A 16,937-nucleotide genomic window follows, 5' to 3' on the forward strand; every position below is an offset into this window, starting at 1 on the left:
ATATTACAGCTGATATTACTGATATTACAGGATGTACAGTATATTACTGATATTACAGGATGTACAGTATATTACAGCTGATATTACTGATATTACAGGATGTACAGTATATTACAGCTGATATTACTGATATTACAGGATGTACAGTATATTACTGATATTACAGGATGTACAGTATATTAATCAAATCAAATCAAATGTATTTATATAGCCCTTCGTACATCAGCTGATATCTCAAAGTGCTGTACAGAAACCCAGCCTAAAACCCCAAACAGCAAACAATGCAGGTGTAAAAGCACGGTGGCTAGGAAAAACTCCCTAGAAAGGCCAAAACCTAGGAAGAAACCTAGAGAGGAACCAGGCTATGTGGGGTGGCCAGTCCTCTTCTGGCTGTGCCGGGTAGAGATTATAACAGAACATGACTAAGATGTTCAAATGTTCATAAATGACCAGCATGGTCAAATAATAATAAGGCAGAACAGTTGAAACTGGAGCAGCAGCACAGTCAGGTGGACTGGGGACAGCAAGGAGCCATCATGTCAGGTAGTCCTGGGGCACGGTCCTAGGGCTCAGGTCCTCCGAGAGAGAGAAAGAAAGAGAGAATTAGAAAGAGCATATGTGGGGTGGCCAGTCCTCTTCTGGCTGTGCCGGGTGGAGATTATAACAGAACGTGGCCAAGATGTTCAAATGTTCATAAATGACCAGCATGGTTGAATAATAGTAAGGCAGAACAGTTGAAACTGGAGCAGGAGCATGGCCAGGTGGACTGGGGACAGCAAGGAGTCCTCATGTCAGGTAGTCCTGGGACATGGTCCTAGGGCCCAGGCCAGTTGAAACTGGAGCAGCAGCATGGCCAGGTGGACTGGGGACAGCAAGGAGTCATCACGTCAGGTAGTCCTGGGGCATGGTCCTAGGGCTCAGGTCCTCCGAGAGAGAGAAAGAAAGAGAGAAGGAGAGAATTAGAGAACGCACACTTAGATTCACACAGGACACCTGAATAGGACAGGAGAAGTACTCCAGATAAACAAACTGACCCTAGCCCCCCGACACAAACTACTGCAGCATAAATACTGGAGGCTGAGACAGGAGGGGTCAGGAGACACTGTGGCCCCATCCGAGGACACCCCCAGACAGGGCCAAACAGGAAGGATATAACCCCACCCACTTTGCCAAAGCACAGCCCCCACACCACTAGAGGGAAATCTTCAACCACCAACTTACCATCCTGAGACAAGGCCGAGTATAGCCCACAAAGATCTCCGACACGGTACAACCCAAGGGGGGGGAACCCAGACAGGCCGACCACAACAGTGAATCAACCCACCCAGGTGACGCACCACCCCCCAGGGACGGCACGAGAGAGCCCCAGCAAGCCAGTGACTCAGCCCCCGTAACAGGGTTAGAGGCAGAGAATCCCAGTGGAAAGAGGGGAACCGGCCAGGCAGAGACAGCAAGGGCGGTTCGTTGCTCCAGTGCCTTTCCGTTCACCTTCCCACTCCTGGGCCAGACTACACTCAATCATATGACCCACTGAAGAGATGAGTCTTCAGTAAAGACTTAAAGGTTGAGACCGAGTTTGCGTCTCTGACATGGGTAGGCAGACCATTCCATTACAGCTGATATTACTGGTATTACAGGATGTACAGTATATTACAGCTGATATTACAGGATGTACAGTATATTACAGCTGATATTACAGGATGTACAGTATATTACAGCTGATATTACAGGATGTACAGTATATTACAGCTGATATTACAGGATGTACAGTATATTACAGCTGATATTACAGGATGTACAGTATATTACAGCTGATATTACAGGATGTACAGTATATTACAGCTGATATTACAGGATGTACAGTATATTACAGCTGATATTACAGGATGTACAGTATATTACAGCTGATATTACAGGATGTACAGTATATTACAGCTGATATTACAGGATGTACAGTATATTACAGGATGTACAGTATATTACAGGATGTACAGTATATTACAGCTGATATTACAGCTGATGTACAGTATATTACAGCTGATATTACAGCTGATGTACAGTATATTACAGCTGATATTACAGCTGATGTACAGTATATTACAGCTGATATTACAGGATGTACAGTATATTACAGCTGATATTACAGGATGTTACAGCTGATATTACAGGATATTACAGCTGATATTACAGTATATTACAGCTGATATTACAGGATATTACAGCTTATATTACAGTATATTACAGCTGATATTACAGTATATTACAGCTGATATTACAGCTGATATTACAGTATATTACAGCTGATATTACAGCTGATGTACAGTATATTACAGCTGATATTACAGGATGTACAGTATATTACAGCTGATATTACAGGATGTACAGTATATTACAGCTGATATTACAGGATGTACAGTATATTACAGCTGATATTACAGGATGTACAGTATATTACAGCTGATATTACAGGATGTACAGTATATTACAGCTGATATTACAGGATGTACAGTATATTACAGCTGATATTACAGGATGTACAGTATATTACAGCTGATATTACAGGATGTACAGTATATTACACTGATATTACAGGATGTACAGTATATTACTGATATTACAGGATGTACAGTATATTACTACTGATATTACAGGATGTACAGTATATTACAGCTGATATTACAGGATGTACAGTATATTACAGCTGATATTACAGGATGTACAGTATATTACAGCTGATATTACAGTATATTACAGCTGATATTACAGGATGTACAGTATATTACAGCTGATATTACAGTATATTACAGCTGATATTACAGGATGTACAGTATATTACTGATATTACAGGATGTACAGTATATTACAACTGATATTACTGATATTACAGGATGTACAGTATATTACTGATATTACAGGATGTACAGTATATTACAGCTGATATTACAGGATGTACAGTATATTACAGCTGATATTACTGATATTACAGGATGTACAGTATATTACTGATATTACAGGATGTACAGTATATTACTGCTGATATTACTGGTATTAAAGGATGTACAGTATATTACAGCCTTATTCATAAATTGATTAAATAGCTGATTTTCCTCATACTCCATAATGACATCACAATACCCCATAATGACATCACAATACCCCATAATGACATCACAATACCCCATAAAGACATCACAATACCCATAAAGACAAAGCGAAAACAGGTTTTCAGAATAAAATAAAAAACTGATATCTTATTTACATCAGTATTCAGAACCTTTGCTATGAGACTTGAAATTGAGCTCGGGTGCATCCTGTTTCCATTGGTCATCCTTGAGATGTTTCTACAACTTGACTGGAGTCCACCTGTGGTAAATTCAACTGATTGGACATGATTTGGAAAGGCACACACCTGTCTATATAAAGGTCCCACAATTGACAGTGCAGGTCAGAGCAAAAACCAAGCCATGAGGTTGAAGAACTACGGACAATTCCTCAGAGACAGGATTGTGTCGAGGCACAGATCTGGGGAAGGTACCAAAAATGTCTGCAGAATTGAAGGTCCCCAAGAACACAGTGGCCACAGTGGCATCATTCTTAAATGGAAGAAGTTTGGAACCACCTAGACTCTTCCTAGTGCTGTCCGACCGGCCAAACTGAGCAATAGGGGGAGAAGGACCTTGGTCAGTGAGGTGACCAAAAACCCGATAGTCACTCTGACAGAGCTCCAGAGTTCCTCTGTGGAGATCGGAGAACGATCCAGAAGGACAACCATCTCTGCAGCACATTTGCCAAAAGACACAATCTCTGGTCTGATGAAACCAAGATTGAACTCTTTGGCCTGAATTCCAAGCCTCACATCTGGAGGAAACCTGGCACCATCTCTACAAGCATGGTGGTGGCAGCATAATGCTGTGGGGATGTTTTTCAGAGGCAGGGACCGGGAGACTAGTCAGGATCGAGGGAAAGATGAATGGAGCAAAGTACAGAGAGATCCTTGATGAAAACCGGCTCCAGAGCGAAGGTTCACCTTCCAACAGGACAACGACCCTCAGCACACACCCAAGAAAGACAAGTCTCTGAATGATTTTGAGTGGCCCAGCCAGAGCCTGGACTTGAACTCAATCGAACATCTCTGGAGAGACCTGAAAATAGCTGTGCAGTGACGCTCCTCATCCAACCTGACAGAGCTTGACAGTATCTGCAGAGAAGAATGGGAGAAACTCCCCAAATACAGGTGTGTGTAGCTTGTAGCGCGATACCCAACAAGACTCAAGTCTGTAATCGCTGCCAAAGGTGCTTCAACAAAGTACTGCGTAAAGGGTCTGAATACTTATGTAAATGTGATATTTCAGTTTTTAAAAATGATACATCTGCAAACTTTTTAAAATCCTGTTTTTGCTTTGTCATTATGGGGTTTTGTGTGTAGATTGATGAGGACAATATATATATATATTAGAATAAGGCTGTAACAAAATGTGGAGAAAGTCCAGGGGTCTGAATACTTTAAGAATGAGCTGAATATACACAACATGGCCAAAAGTATGCAGACACCCCTTCAAATTAGTGGGCTCAATTTCAGCCACACACATTGCTGACAGGTATATATTTTTTAACTGGGCTAGTCAGTTAAGAACAAATTATTATTTTCAATGACGTCCTACCCCGGCAGCAATGTTCCTACATCTAGTGGAAAGCCTTCCCAGAAGAGTGGAGGCTGTTATAGCAGCAAAGGGGGGGGTCAAACTCCATATTAATGCCCATGATTTTGTATGAGATGTTTGACGAGCAGGTGTCTACATACTTTTGGCCATGAAGAGTGTGTGTGTATGTGGTTTATTGTCACATACATCACATAGGTTCAGTGAATTGTGTTGTTTTACAGGGTCAGCCACAGTATTACCGGCGTCCCTGGAGCAAATTAGGTTTAAGTGTTTTGCTCAAGGGCACATCAACAGCTTTTTCAACTTGTCGGCTCGGGTATTCGAACCAGCCACCTTTGGGATTAGTGGCCCACCGCTCTAATCGCTAGGCTACCTGCTACTAAACCAGGCAAGGTATTTTTCCTTTACACTTTCAATTCAATATAATTATTAAATCATTTGTTTTCATTCCCTTTCCAGATCCTGTGCATCCACCTGAAGCGGTTTAGACACGAGCTGATGTTCTCCACAAAGATCGGGACTCACGTCTCCTTCCCATTGGAGGGCCTGGACCTGCAGCCCTTCCTGGCCAAGGATAGCTCCGCCCACACCACCTCCTACGACCTGCTGTCCGTCATCTGTCACCATGGCACCGCCAGCAGTGAGTGTTCGTTCAGGCCACACCCCCCCCTGTCATAAGGTCTGTTCTTATGGAGGGAGACAGAGGGCTCTGGATCGACAGAGAGAAACTGGTTCTAGCTTGGACCTTGAGGGCTTTCACCATTTTCTTTATTTTTAAGTAATCAACTTCATGGGGATTGTTATTCTGTTCTCTTCTTGCAAACCCCAGGTTAACCCCTCTTCCTCCTCTCCCTATCCTCCTCCTCTCACCAGGTGGCCACTACATAGCCTACTGCAGGAATGACCTGAACAACCTCTGGTATGAGTTTGACGACCAGAGCGTCACCGAGGTGTCGGAGTCCTGCGTCCAGAACGCTGAGGCCTACGTTCTGTTCTACAAGTAAGACAAACAGCATATAACCAACACACCCTAGAGTGGTATTATAACCAACACACCCTAGGAGTGGTATTATAACCAACACACCCTAGGAGTGGTAATATAACCAACACACCCTAGGAGTGGTAATATAACCAACACACCCTAGGAGTGGTAATATTATAACCAACACACCCTAGGAGTGGTAATATAACCAACACACCCTAGGAGTGGTATTATAACCAACACACCATAGGAGTGGTAATATTATAACCAACACACCCTAGGAGTGGTATTATAACCAACACACCCTAGGAGTGGTATTATAACCAACACACCCTAGGAGTGGTATTATAACCAACACACCCTAGGAGTGGTAATATTATAACCAACACACCCTAGGAGTGGTAATATTATAACCAACACACCCTAGGAGTGGTAATATTATAACCAACACACCCTAGGAGTGGTAATATTATAACCAACACACCATAGGAGTGGTAATATTATAACCAACACACCCTAGGAGTGGTAATATTATAACCAACACACCCTAGGAGTGGTAATATTATAACCAACACACCATAGGAGTGGTAATATTATAACCAACACACCCTAGGAGTGGTAATATTATAACCAACACACCCTAGGAGTGGTATTATAACCAACACACCCTAGGAGTGGTAATATTATAACCAACACACCCTAGGAGTGGTATTATAACCAACACACCCTAGGAGTGGTAATATTATAACCAACACACCCTAGGAGTGGTAATATTATAACCAACACACCCTAGGAGTGGTAATATTATAACCAACACACCCTAGGAGTGGTAATATTATAACCAACACACCATAGGAGTGGTAATATTATAACCAACACACCCTAGGAGTGGTAATATTATAACCAACACACCCTAGGAGTGGTAATATTATAACCAACACACCATAGGAGTGGTAATATTATAACCAACACACCCTAGGAGTGGTAATATTATAACCAACACACCCTAGGAGTGGTAATATTATAACCAACACACCCTAGGAGTGGTAATATTATAACCAACACACCCTAGGAGTGGTAATATTATAACCAACACACCCTAGGAGTGGTATTATAACCAACACACCCTAGGAGTGGTAATATAACCAACACACCCTAGGAGTGGTATTATAACCAACACACCCTAGGAGTGGTATTATAACCAACACACCCTAGGAGTGGTATTATAACCAACACACCCTAGGAGTGGTATTATAACCAACACACCCTAGGAGTGGTAATATTATAACCAACACACCCTAGGAGTGGTAATATTATAACCAACACACCCTAGGAGTGGTAATATTATAACCAACACACCCTAGGAGTGGTAATATTATAACCAACACACCCTAGGAGTGGTAATATTATAACCAACACACCATAGGAGTGGTAATATTATAACCAACACACCCTAGGAGTGGTATTATAACCAACACACCATAGGAGTGGTAATATTATAACCAACACACCATAGGAGTAGGAGGTAGTTATAATAATACCGCTCCTAGAGGATGTAGTTCTAATAATACCGCTCCTAGAGGATGTAGTTCTAATAATACCGCTCCTAGAGGATGTAGTTCTAATAATACCGCTCCTAGAGGATGTAGTTCTAATAATAATACCGCTCCTAGAGGATGTAGTTCTAATAATAATACCGCTCCTAGAGGATGTAGTTCTAATAATACCGCTCCTAGAGGATGTAGTTCTAATAATACCGCTCCCTAGAGGATGTAGTTCTAATAATACCGCTCCTAGAGGATGTAGTTCTAATAATACCGCTCCTAGAGGATGTAGTTCTAACAATAATACCGCTCCCAGAGGATGTAGTTCTAACAATAATACCGCTCCCAGAGGTAGTTCTAACAATAATACCGCTCCCAGAGGTAGTTCTAACAATAATACCGCTCCCAGAGGTAGTTCTAACAATAATACCGCTCCCAGAGGTAGTTCTAATAATACCGCTCCTAGAGGTAGTTCTAACAATAATACCGCTCCCAGAGGTAGTTCTAATAATACCGCTCCCAGAGGTAGTTCTAACAATAATACCGCTCCCAGAGGTAGTTCTAATAATACCGCTCCCAGAGGTAGTTCTAATAATACCGCTCCCAGAGGTAGTTCTAACAATAATACCGCTCCCAGAGGTAGTTCTAATAATACCGCTCCCAGAGGTAGTTCTAACAATAATACCGCTCCCAGAGGTAGTTCTAATAATACCGCTCCCAGAGGTAGTTCTAACAATAATACCGCTCCCAGAGGTAGTTCTAATAATACCGCTCCCAGAGGTAGTTCTAATAATACCGCTCCCAGAGGTAGTTCTAACAATAATACCGCTCCCAGAGGTAGTTCTAATAATACCGCTCCCAGAGGTAGTTCTAACAATAATACCGCTCCCAGAGGTAGTTCTAACAATAATACCGCTCCCAGAGGTAGTTCTAACAATAATACCGCTCCCAGAGGTAGTTCTAACAATAATACCGCTCCCAGAGGTAGTTCTAACAATAATACCGCTCCCAGAGGTAGTTCTAACAATAATACCGCTCCTAGAGGTAGTTCTAATAATACCGCTCCTAGAGGTAGTTCTAATAATACCGCTCCTAGAGGTAGTTCTAATAATACCGCTCCTAGAGGTAGTTCTAACAATAATACCGCTCCTAGAGGTAGTTCTAATAATACCGCTCCTAGAGGTAGTTCTAACAATAATACCGCTCCCGGAGGTAGTTCTAATAATACCGCTCCCTAGAGGTAGTTCTAACAATAATACCGCTCCTAGAGGTAGTTCTAATAATACCGCTCCTAGAGGTAGTTCTAACAATAATACCGCTCCCGGAGGTAGTTCTAACAATAATACCGCTCCCGGAGGTAGTTCTAACAATAATACCGCTCCCGGAGGTAGTTCTAACAATAATACCGCTCCTAGAGGATGTAGTTATTTTCTTGTTTTCTGTAAACAGGAAGTTTCCGTGCTCTGGTACCGACCACGTCCGTTTAGTTGATTTAGTGCACGGTTACTAACGTGTACTGTTTGTTTCCCTCCAGGAAGAGCAACTAGGAGGCGCTGAAGGAGAGGAGGAAGGTGACTGATCTACCGCTCCTACGGAGCCCAGTCTGCTACAGTTCTAGTTCCAGACAGTGGCTCAACAAGTTCAAGACTTTCGCTGAGCCTGGACCCATCTCCAATGACGACTTCCTCTGCTCACATGGAGGTACGGAGCGATGGACTTTTATCTTTCCAACTATCCATGTCTGTCACTATCAGCCAGACAGACAGACAGACAGACAGTCAGACAGTCAGACAGCCAACCAACCAACCAGCCAACCAGCCAGTCAGACAACCAACCAACCAGCCAGACAGCCAGTCAGACAACCAACCAGCCTGTCAGACAACCAGCCAGTCAGACAACCAACCAGCCAGTCAGACAACCAACCAGCCAGTCAGACAACCAACCAGCCAGTCAGACAACCAACCAGCCAGTCAGACAACCAACCAGCCAGACAGCCAGTCAACCAACCAGCCAGACAGCCAACCAGCCAGACAGCCAGTCAGACAACCAACCAGCCAACCAGCCAGACAGCCAACCAGCCAGACAGCCAGACAGCCAACCAGCCAGACAGCCAGACAGACAGCCAGCCACATGGAGGACACATGGACATCTTTCAACTATCCATGTCTGTCACACAGTCAGACAGACAGACGGACAGTCGGACACAGTCGGACACAGTCGGACACAGACACAGTCAGACACAGTCAGACACAGACACAGTCAGACACAGTCAGACACAGTCAGACACAGACACAGTCAGACACAGTCAGACACAGTCAGACACAGACAGACACAGACACAGTCAGACACAGTCAGACACAGACACAGTCAGACACAGTCAGACACAGACACAGTCAGACACAGTCAGACACAGACACAGTCAGACACAGTCAGACACAGACACAGTCAGACACAGACACAGTCAGACACAGCCAGACACAGACACAGTCAGACACAGTCAGACACAGACACAGTCAGACACAGCCAACCACAGACAGCCAGCCAGACACAGTCACAGCCAGACACAGTCAGACACAGTCAGACACAGACACAGTCAGACACAGTCAGACACAGACACAGTCAGACACAGTCAGACACAGACACAGTCAGACACAGTCAGACACAGACACAGTCAGACACAGTCAGACACAGACACAGTCAGACACAGTCAGACACAGACACAGTCAGACACAGTCAGACACAGACACAGTCAGACACAGTCAGACACAGACACAGTCAGACACAGACACAGTCAGACACAGACACAGTCAGACACAGACACAGTCAGACACAGACACAGTCAGACACAGACACAGTCAGACACAGACACAGACACAGTCAGACACAGACACAGTCAGACACAGACACAGTCAGACACAGACACAGTCAGACACAGACACAGTCAGACACAGACACAGTCAGACACAGTCAGACACAGACACAGTCAGACACAGACACAGTCAGACACAGTCAGACACAGACACAGTCAGACACAGTCAGACACAGACACAGTCAGACACAGTCAGACACAGACACAGTCAGACACAGTCAGACACAGACACAGTCAGACACAGTCAGACACAGACACAGTCAGACACAGTCAGACACAGACACAGTCAGACACAGTCAGACACAGACACAGTCAGACACAGTCAGACACAGACACAGTCAGACACAGTCAGACACAGACACAGTCAGACACAGTCAGACACAGACACAGTCAGACACAGTCAGACACAGACACAGTCAGACACAGTCAGACACAGACACAGTCAGACACAGTCAGACACAGACACAGTCAGACACAGACACAGTCAGACACAGACACAGTCAGACACAGACACAGTCAGACACAGACACAGTCAGACACAGACACAGACACAGTCAGACACAGACACAGTCAGACACAGACACAGTCAGACACAGACACAGTCAGACACAGACACAGTCAGACACAGACACAGTCAGACACAGACACAGTCAGACACAGACACAGTCAGACACAGTCAGACACAGTCAGACAGTCAGACACAGTCAGACACAGTCAGACACAGTCAGACACAGTCAGACACAGTCAGACACAGTCAGACACAGTCAGACACAGTCAGACACAGTCAGACACAGTCAGACAGGGTCGGTCGGTCGAAGCCATAAAGACCAAATGAATCCATGTTTACAGAGGATATTGGATGATGTTAGTATTACCCATAATGACTTGTGACGAAGACCTTTTTAAACGTTGTGTTGTCAGGCGTGCCGCCTGCCAAGGCTGCGTTCATCGACGATCTGGTAGTGATGCTGCCTCAGAACGCGTGGGACCACCTCTACAGCAGGTCAGCTTCATGCAGCGACACGACACCGTCACTGAGTGGGATTATTGACTACGTTTACGTGGCGGAGGATTAAACAGGATTGTTTGGGATAATCATTTTTCTTGCATACGATGTTTTAATATTAATTAATCAAATTCACACGATTGTGTCAGTGTAACCGTATCCATAGTTGATAAAGTCATGGTTTATAAAGGTGTATTTTTACGGCTAGGAGCTTTGTCTGATGTCAGTTAGCACGACGGCCGTCTCCTGGCATCGCATGCGGCTGAGGGGAGTGCTTACTGGTTCTGAGAGGTTTATTCACGGAGCTGTGTTTCAAGGCCTGAATTCTGGGACTGTGGTCCCTGGTCTAGGTGTTACTAAGCTGTGATTGGTCTGCCAAGGTGTGTTACTAAACTCTGATTGGTCTGTCAAGGTTTTACTAAGGTGTGATTGGTCTGGTCAAGGTGTGTTACTAAACTGAGATTAGTCTGGTCAAGGTGTGTTACTAAGCTGTGATTAGTCTGGTCAAGGTGTGTTACTGAGCTGTGATTAGTCTGGCCAAGGTGTGTTACTAAGCTGTGATTGGTCTGGTCAAGGTGTGTTACTGAGCTGTGATTGGTCTGTCAAGGTGTGTTACTGAGCTGTGATTAGTCTGGTCAAGGTGTGTTACTGAGCTGTGATTAGTCTGGTCAAGGTGTGTTACTGAGCTGTGATTGGTTTGTTGTCTAGGTACGGAGGCGGGCCTGCTGTCAACCACCTGTATGTGTGTCACACTTGTCAGACAGAGATTGAGAAGCTGGAAAAGAGACGCAGGACAGAGCTGGACATGTTTGTCCGGGTAAGGACTTTCACGGATACTTTCCTTTGCAGGATTTTTTTCCACCCCAGCACTAACACACCTGTTTTAATGTTCTCAATTAATTGAAATGATAAACTTTCTCTCTCAACTCTCTTTCTTCCCGTCCTCTCCCCTTCCCTCGCTCTTCTCCCTATCCTCCCCTTCCCTCGCTCTTCTCCCTATCCTCCCCTTCCCTCGCTCTTCTCCCTATCCTCCCCTTCCCTCGCTCTCCCCTATCCTCCCCTTCCCTCGCTCTTCTCCCTATCCTCCCCTTCCCTCGCTCTTCTCCCTATCCTCCCCTTCCCTCGCTCTTCTCCCTATCCTCCCCTTCCCTCGCTCTTCTCCCTATCCTCCCCTTCCCTCGCTCTTCTCCCTATCCTCCCCTTCCTCGCTCTTCTCCCTATCCTCCCCTTCCCTCGCTCTTCTCCCTATCCTCCCCTTCCCTCCTCCCTTCCCCTTCGCTCTTCTCCCTATCCTCCCCTTCCCTCGCTCTTCTCCCTATCCTCCCCTTCCCTCGCTCTTCTCCCTATCCTCCCCTTCCCTCGCTCTTCTCCCTATCCTCCCCTTCCATCCCCTCTTCCTTCCTCTGTTCAGCTGAACAAGGCGTTCCAAGAGGAGGAGTCTCCACTGATCATCTACTGCATCAGCATGCAGTGGTTCAGAGAGTGGGAGGGCTTTGTCAAGGGAAAGGTCAATGGTGAGTGGTTGGTTCAGAGAGTGGGAGGGCTTTGTCAAGGGAAAGAACAATGGTGAGTGGTTGGTTCAGAGAGTGGGAGGGCTTTGTCAAGGGAAAGGTCAATGGTGAGTGGTTGGTTCAGAGAGTGGGAGGGCTTTGTCAAGGGAAAGGACAATGGTGAGTGGTTGGTTCAGAGAGTGGGAGGGCTTTGTCAAGGGAAAGAACAATGGTGAGTGGTTGGTTCAGAGAGTGGGAGGGCTTTGTCAAGGGAAAGGTCAATGGTGAGTGGTTGGTTCAGAGAGTGGGAGGGCTTTGTCAAGGGAAAGGACAATGGTGAGTGGTTGGTTCAGAGAGTGGGAGGGCTTTGTTAAGGGAAAGGACAATGGTGAGTGGTTGGTTCAGAGAGTGGGAGGGCTTTGTCAAGGGAAAGGACAATGGTGAGTGGTTGGTTCAGAGAGTGGGAGGGCTTTGTCAAGGGAAAGGACAATGGTGAGTGGCTGGTTCAGAGAGTGGGAGGGCTTCGTCAAGGGAAAGGACAATGGTGAGTGGCTGGTTCAGTGAGTGGGAGGGCTTTGTCAAGGGAAAGGACAATGGTGAGTGGCTGGTTCAGAGACAGGGAGGGCTTTGTCAAGGGAAAAGACAATGGCGATTGGCTGGTTCAGAGAGTGGGAGGGCTTCATCAAGGGAAAGAACAATGGTGATTAGCTAAACAGATACACTACATGACCAAAACTATGTGGACACCTGTCGAACATCTCATTCCAAAATCATGGGCTTTAAAAGGGACCAGACAGTCTTTAATGCAAGGAAACTTAAATCCGTTTTACCTAATTTCTACCAGCATGTCACATGTACAATCAGAGGGGAAAAAACTCTGGGCCACCTTTACTCCACACACAGAGATGCATACAAAGCTCTCCCCCGCCCTCCATTTGGCAAATCTGACCATAATTCTATCCTCCTGATTCCTGCTTACAAGCAAAAACTAAAGCAGGAATCACCAGTGACTCGCTCAATACAGAAGTGGTCAGATGACACAGATGCTAAGCAACAGGACTGTTTTGCACAGATTGGAATATGTTCTTGGATTCTTCCGGTGGCTCTGAGGGGTACACCACTGGCTTCATCAATAAGTGCATTGATGACGTCCACCCAGTGACTAAAAGTACATATCCCAACCAGAAGCCATGGATTACAGGCAACATCCGCACTGAGCTAATGGCTAGAGCAGCCGCTTTCAAGGAACGGTACTCTAACCCAGACACTTAGAAGAAATCCCGCTGTGCCCTCAGACGAACCTCAAAAGCATCAATACAGGACTAAGATTGAATCGTACTACACTGGCTCCTCGGATGTGGCAGGGCTTGCAAATTATTAGACTACAAAGGGAAGTACAGCCGCGAGCTGACCAGTGACAAGAGCCTACAAGATGAGATAAATTACTTCTATGCTCGCTTCAAGGCAAGCAACACTGAAGCATGCATGAGAGCATCAGCTGTTCCGGATGACTGTGTGATCAAGCTCTCCGTAGCCGACGTGTGTAAGACCTTTAAACAGGTCAACATACACAAGGCTGCGGGGCCAGACAGATTACCAGGACGTGTGCTCCGGGCATGTGCTGACCAACTGGCAAGTATCTTCACTGACATTTCCAACATGTCCCTGACTGAGTCTGTAATACCAACATGTTTCAAGCAGACCACCATAGTCTCTGTGCCCAAGAACACTAAGGTAACCTGCCTAAGTGACTACTGACTCATAATACTCAGTCTGTAGCCATGAAGTGCTTTGAAAGGCTGGTCATTGCTCACATCAACCCCATTATCCCAGAAACCCTAGACCCACTCCAATTTGCCCACCGCCCCAACAGATCCACAGATGATGCGATCTCTATTGCACTCCACACTGCCCTTTCCCACCTGGACAAAAGGAACACCTATGTGAGAATGCTGTTCATTGACTACAGCTCAGCATTCAACACCATAGTGTCCTCAAAGCTCATCACTAAGCTAAGGACCCTGGGACTAAACACCTCCCTCTGCAACTGGATCCTGGACTTCCTGACGGGCCGCCCCCAGGTTGAAAGGGTAGGTAGCAACACATCCGTCACGCTGATCCTCAACACGGGGGCCCCTCAGGGGTGCGTGCTTAGTCCCCCCCTGTACTCCCTGTTCACTCATAACTGAACTGCCAGGCACGACTCCAACACCATCATTAAGTTTGCTGATAACACAACAGTGGTAGGCCTGATCACCGACAACGACGAGACAGCCAATAGGGAGGAGGTCAGAGACCTGGCCGTGTGGTGCCAGGACAACGACCTCTCCCTCAATGTAACCAAGACTAAGGAGATGATTGTGGACTACAGGAAAAGCAGGACCGAGCACGCCCCCATTCTCAACGACAGAGCTGTAGTGGAGCGGGTCGAGAGTTTCAAGTTCCTTGGTGTCCACATCACCAACAAACTAACATGGTCCAAACACACCAAGACAGTTGTGAAGAGGGCAACAACAAAGCCTATTCCCCCTCAGGAGACTGAAAAGATTTGGCATGGGTCCTCAGATCCTTAAAAAGTTCTACAGCTGCACCATAGAGATCATTTTGACTGGTTACATCATGCAAGGCACTACAGAGGGTACATCACTGGAGCCAACTTTTCTTCACTTTAACTCTACCTACATGTACATATTACCTCAATTACGTCAACTAAACTGTGCCCCCGCACATTGACTCTGTACCGGTGCCCCCTGTATATAGTCTCATTACTATCAAATAAAAGTTAATTTAATGCTTTGTAGGTTAGCAGTAAAACCTTGAAATCAGCCCTTGCTTTGACAGGAACCCCTGCACATTGACTCTGTACCGGTGCCCCCTGTATATAGTCTCATTACTAACCTGTACCCCCACACATTGTCTCTGTACCGGTGCCCCCTGTATATAGCCTCCACATTGACTCTGTACCGGTACCCCCTGTATATAGCCTCCACATTGACTCTGTACCGGTAAACCCTGTATATAGCCTCCACATTGACTCTGTACCGGTGCCCCCCTGTATATAGCCTCCACATTTACTCTGTACCGGTGCCCCCCTGTATATAGCTTGTGTGGCCTACCACTTCGCGGCTGAGCCGTTGTTGCTCCAAGACGTTTCTACTTCACAATAACAGCACTTACAGTTGAACGTGGCAGCTCGAGCAGGGCAGAAATTTGATAAACGGACTTTTTGGAAAGGTGGCATCCTATGACAGTGCCAAGTTGAAAGTCACTGTGCTCTTCTGTAAGGCCATTATCCCTCCAATGTTTGTCTATGGAGATTGTGTGGCTGAAGTTGCGAAATCCACTCATTTGAAGGGGTGTCTAGATACTGCTGTATGGATAGAGTAGTAGGTGTGATTTGGAGTCTCCGCCCCCAGCTGTTGAAAGGAGTGCTATAATGTGCTATATTAGTCTGCCTTCAGACTACATTTTATGTGTCATAATAATTTATTTTCCTCTCCCTTGCAGATCCACCGGGACCAATCGATAACTCCAAGATTGCGATCAACAAGAATGGCCATCTAACACTCAGACAAGGTAACAGCCTGACCCAAGTCAACTCTTCTGTCTTCTCTAAATCCCCTGCTTATATAATGTCCTATCAGTGTGATGCTGATGGCACTGTTGTGAACACACTTGATCAAGACAGAAAACCTACTAAATGTGTGTGTTATTTCAGTCTCATTAAATCTGTGTGCTATTTACTCCCTCAAGGAGCTGACTCGGGACAGATCTCTGAGGAGACGTGGAACTTTCTCCACTCCGTCCACGGAGGAGGTCCACTCGTAACAGTCCGGCCCAACGTCTCTCACCCCGAACTAGAGGCCTCCTCGCAGTCTAAGGAGAAGATATAGGTGGAGACGTGCTACGTTTAAATCTACCTACATACCAACTCCTTCACATGAAACAACATACCTACTGTACCAACCCCCTAACAGGAAACTACCTAACTACCAACCCCCAATACCAGCCCCCTAACAGGAAACCCCCAACACCAGCCCCCTAACAGGAAACCCCCAACACCAGCCCCCTAACAGGAAACTCCCAACACCAGCCCCCTAACAGGAAACCCCCAACACCAGCCCCCTAACAGGAAACCCCAACACCAGCCCCTAACAGGAAACCCCCAACACCAGCCCCCTAACAGGAAACCCCAACACCAGCCCCCTAACAGGAAACCCCCAACACCAAACCCCAACACCATCCCCCTAACAGGAAACCCCCAACACCAGCCCCCTAACAACCAGCCCCTAACAACCAGCCCTGAGTAAAACAACAACTAAAGCCTTTTATTTTGCACTTTACTTTTTATTTAAAAAGCGTTCGAACGAAGGATTTCCCTTCCT

General features: G+C 45.9%; 1 pseudogene; it reads left to right on the forward strand.

Moving 5' to 3' along the window:
- LOC124042199 overlaps positions 1-16,672 on the forward strand; it is a 57,971-nt pseudogene extending 41,299 nt beyond the window's left edge.
- The last annotated feature ends 265 nt before the right edge of the window (positions 16,673-16,937 follow it).

This window comes from Oncorhynchus gorbuscha, linkage group LG08 (assembly GCF_021184085.1).
Source record: "Oncorhynchus gorbuscha isolate QuinsamMale2020 ecotype Even-year linkage group LG08, OgorEven_v1.0, whole genome shotgun sequence".
NCBI lineage: Eukaryota > Metazoa > Chordata > Actinopteri > Salmoniformes > Salmonidae > Oncorhynchus > Oncorhynchus gorbuscha.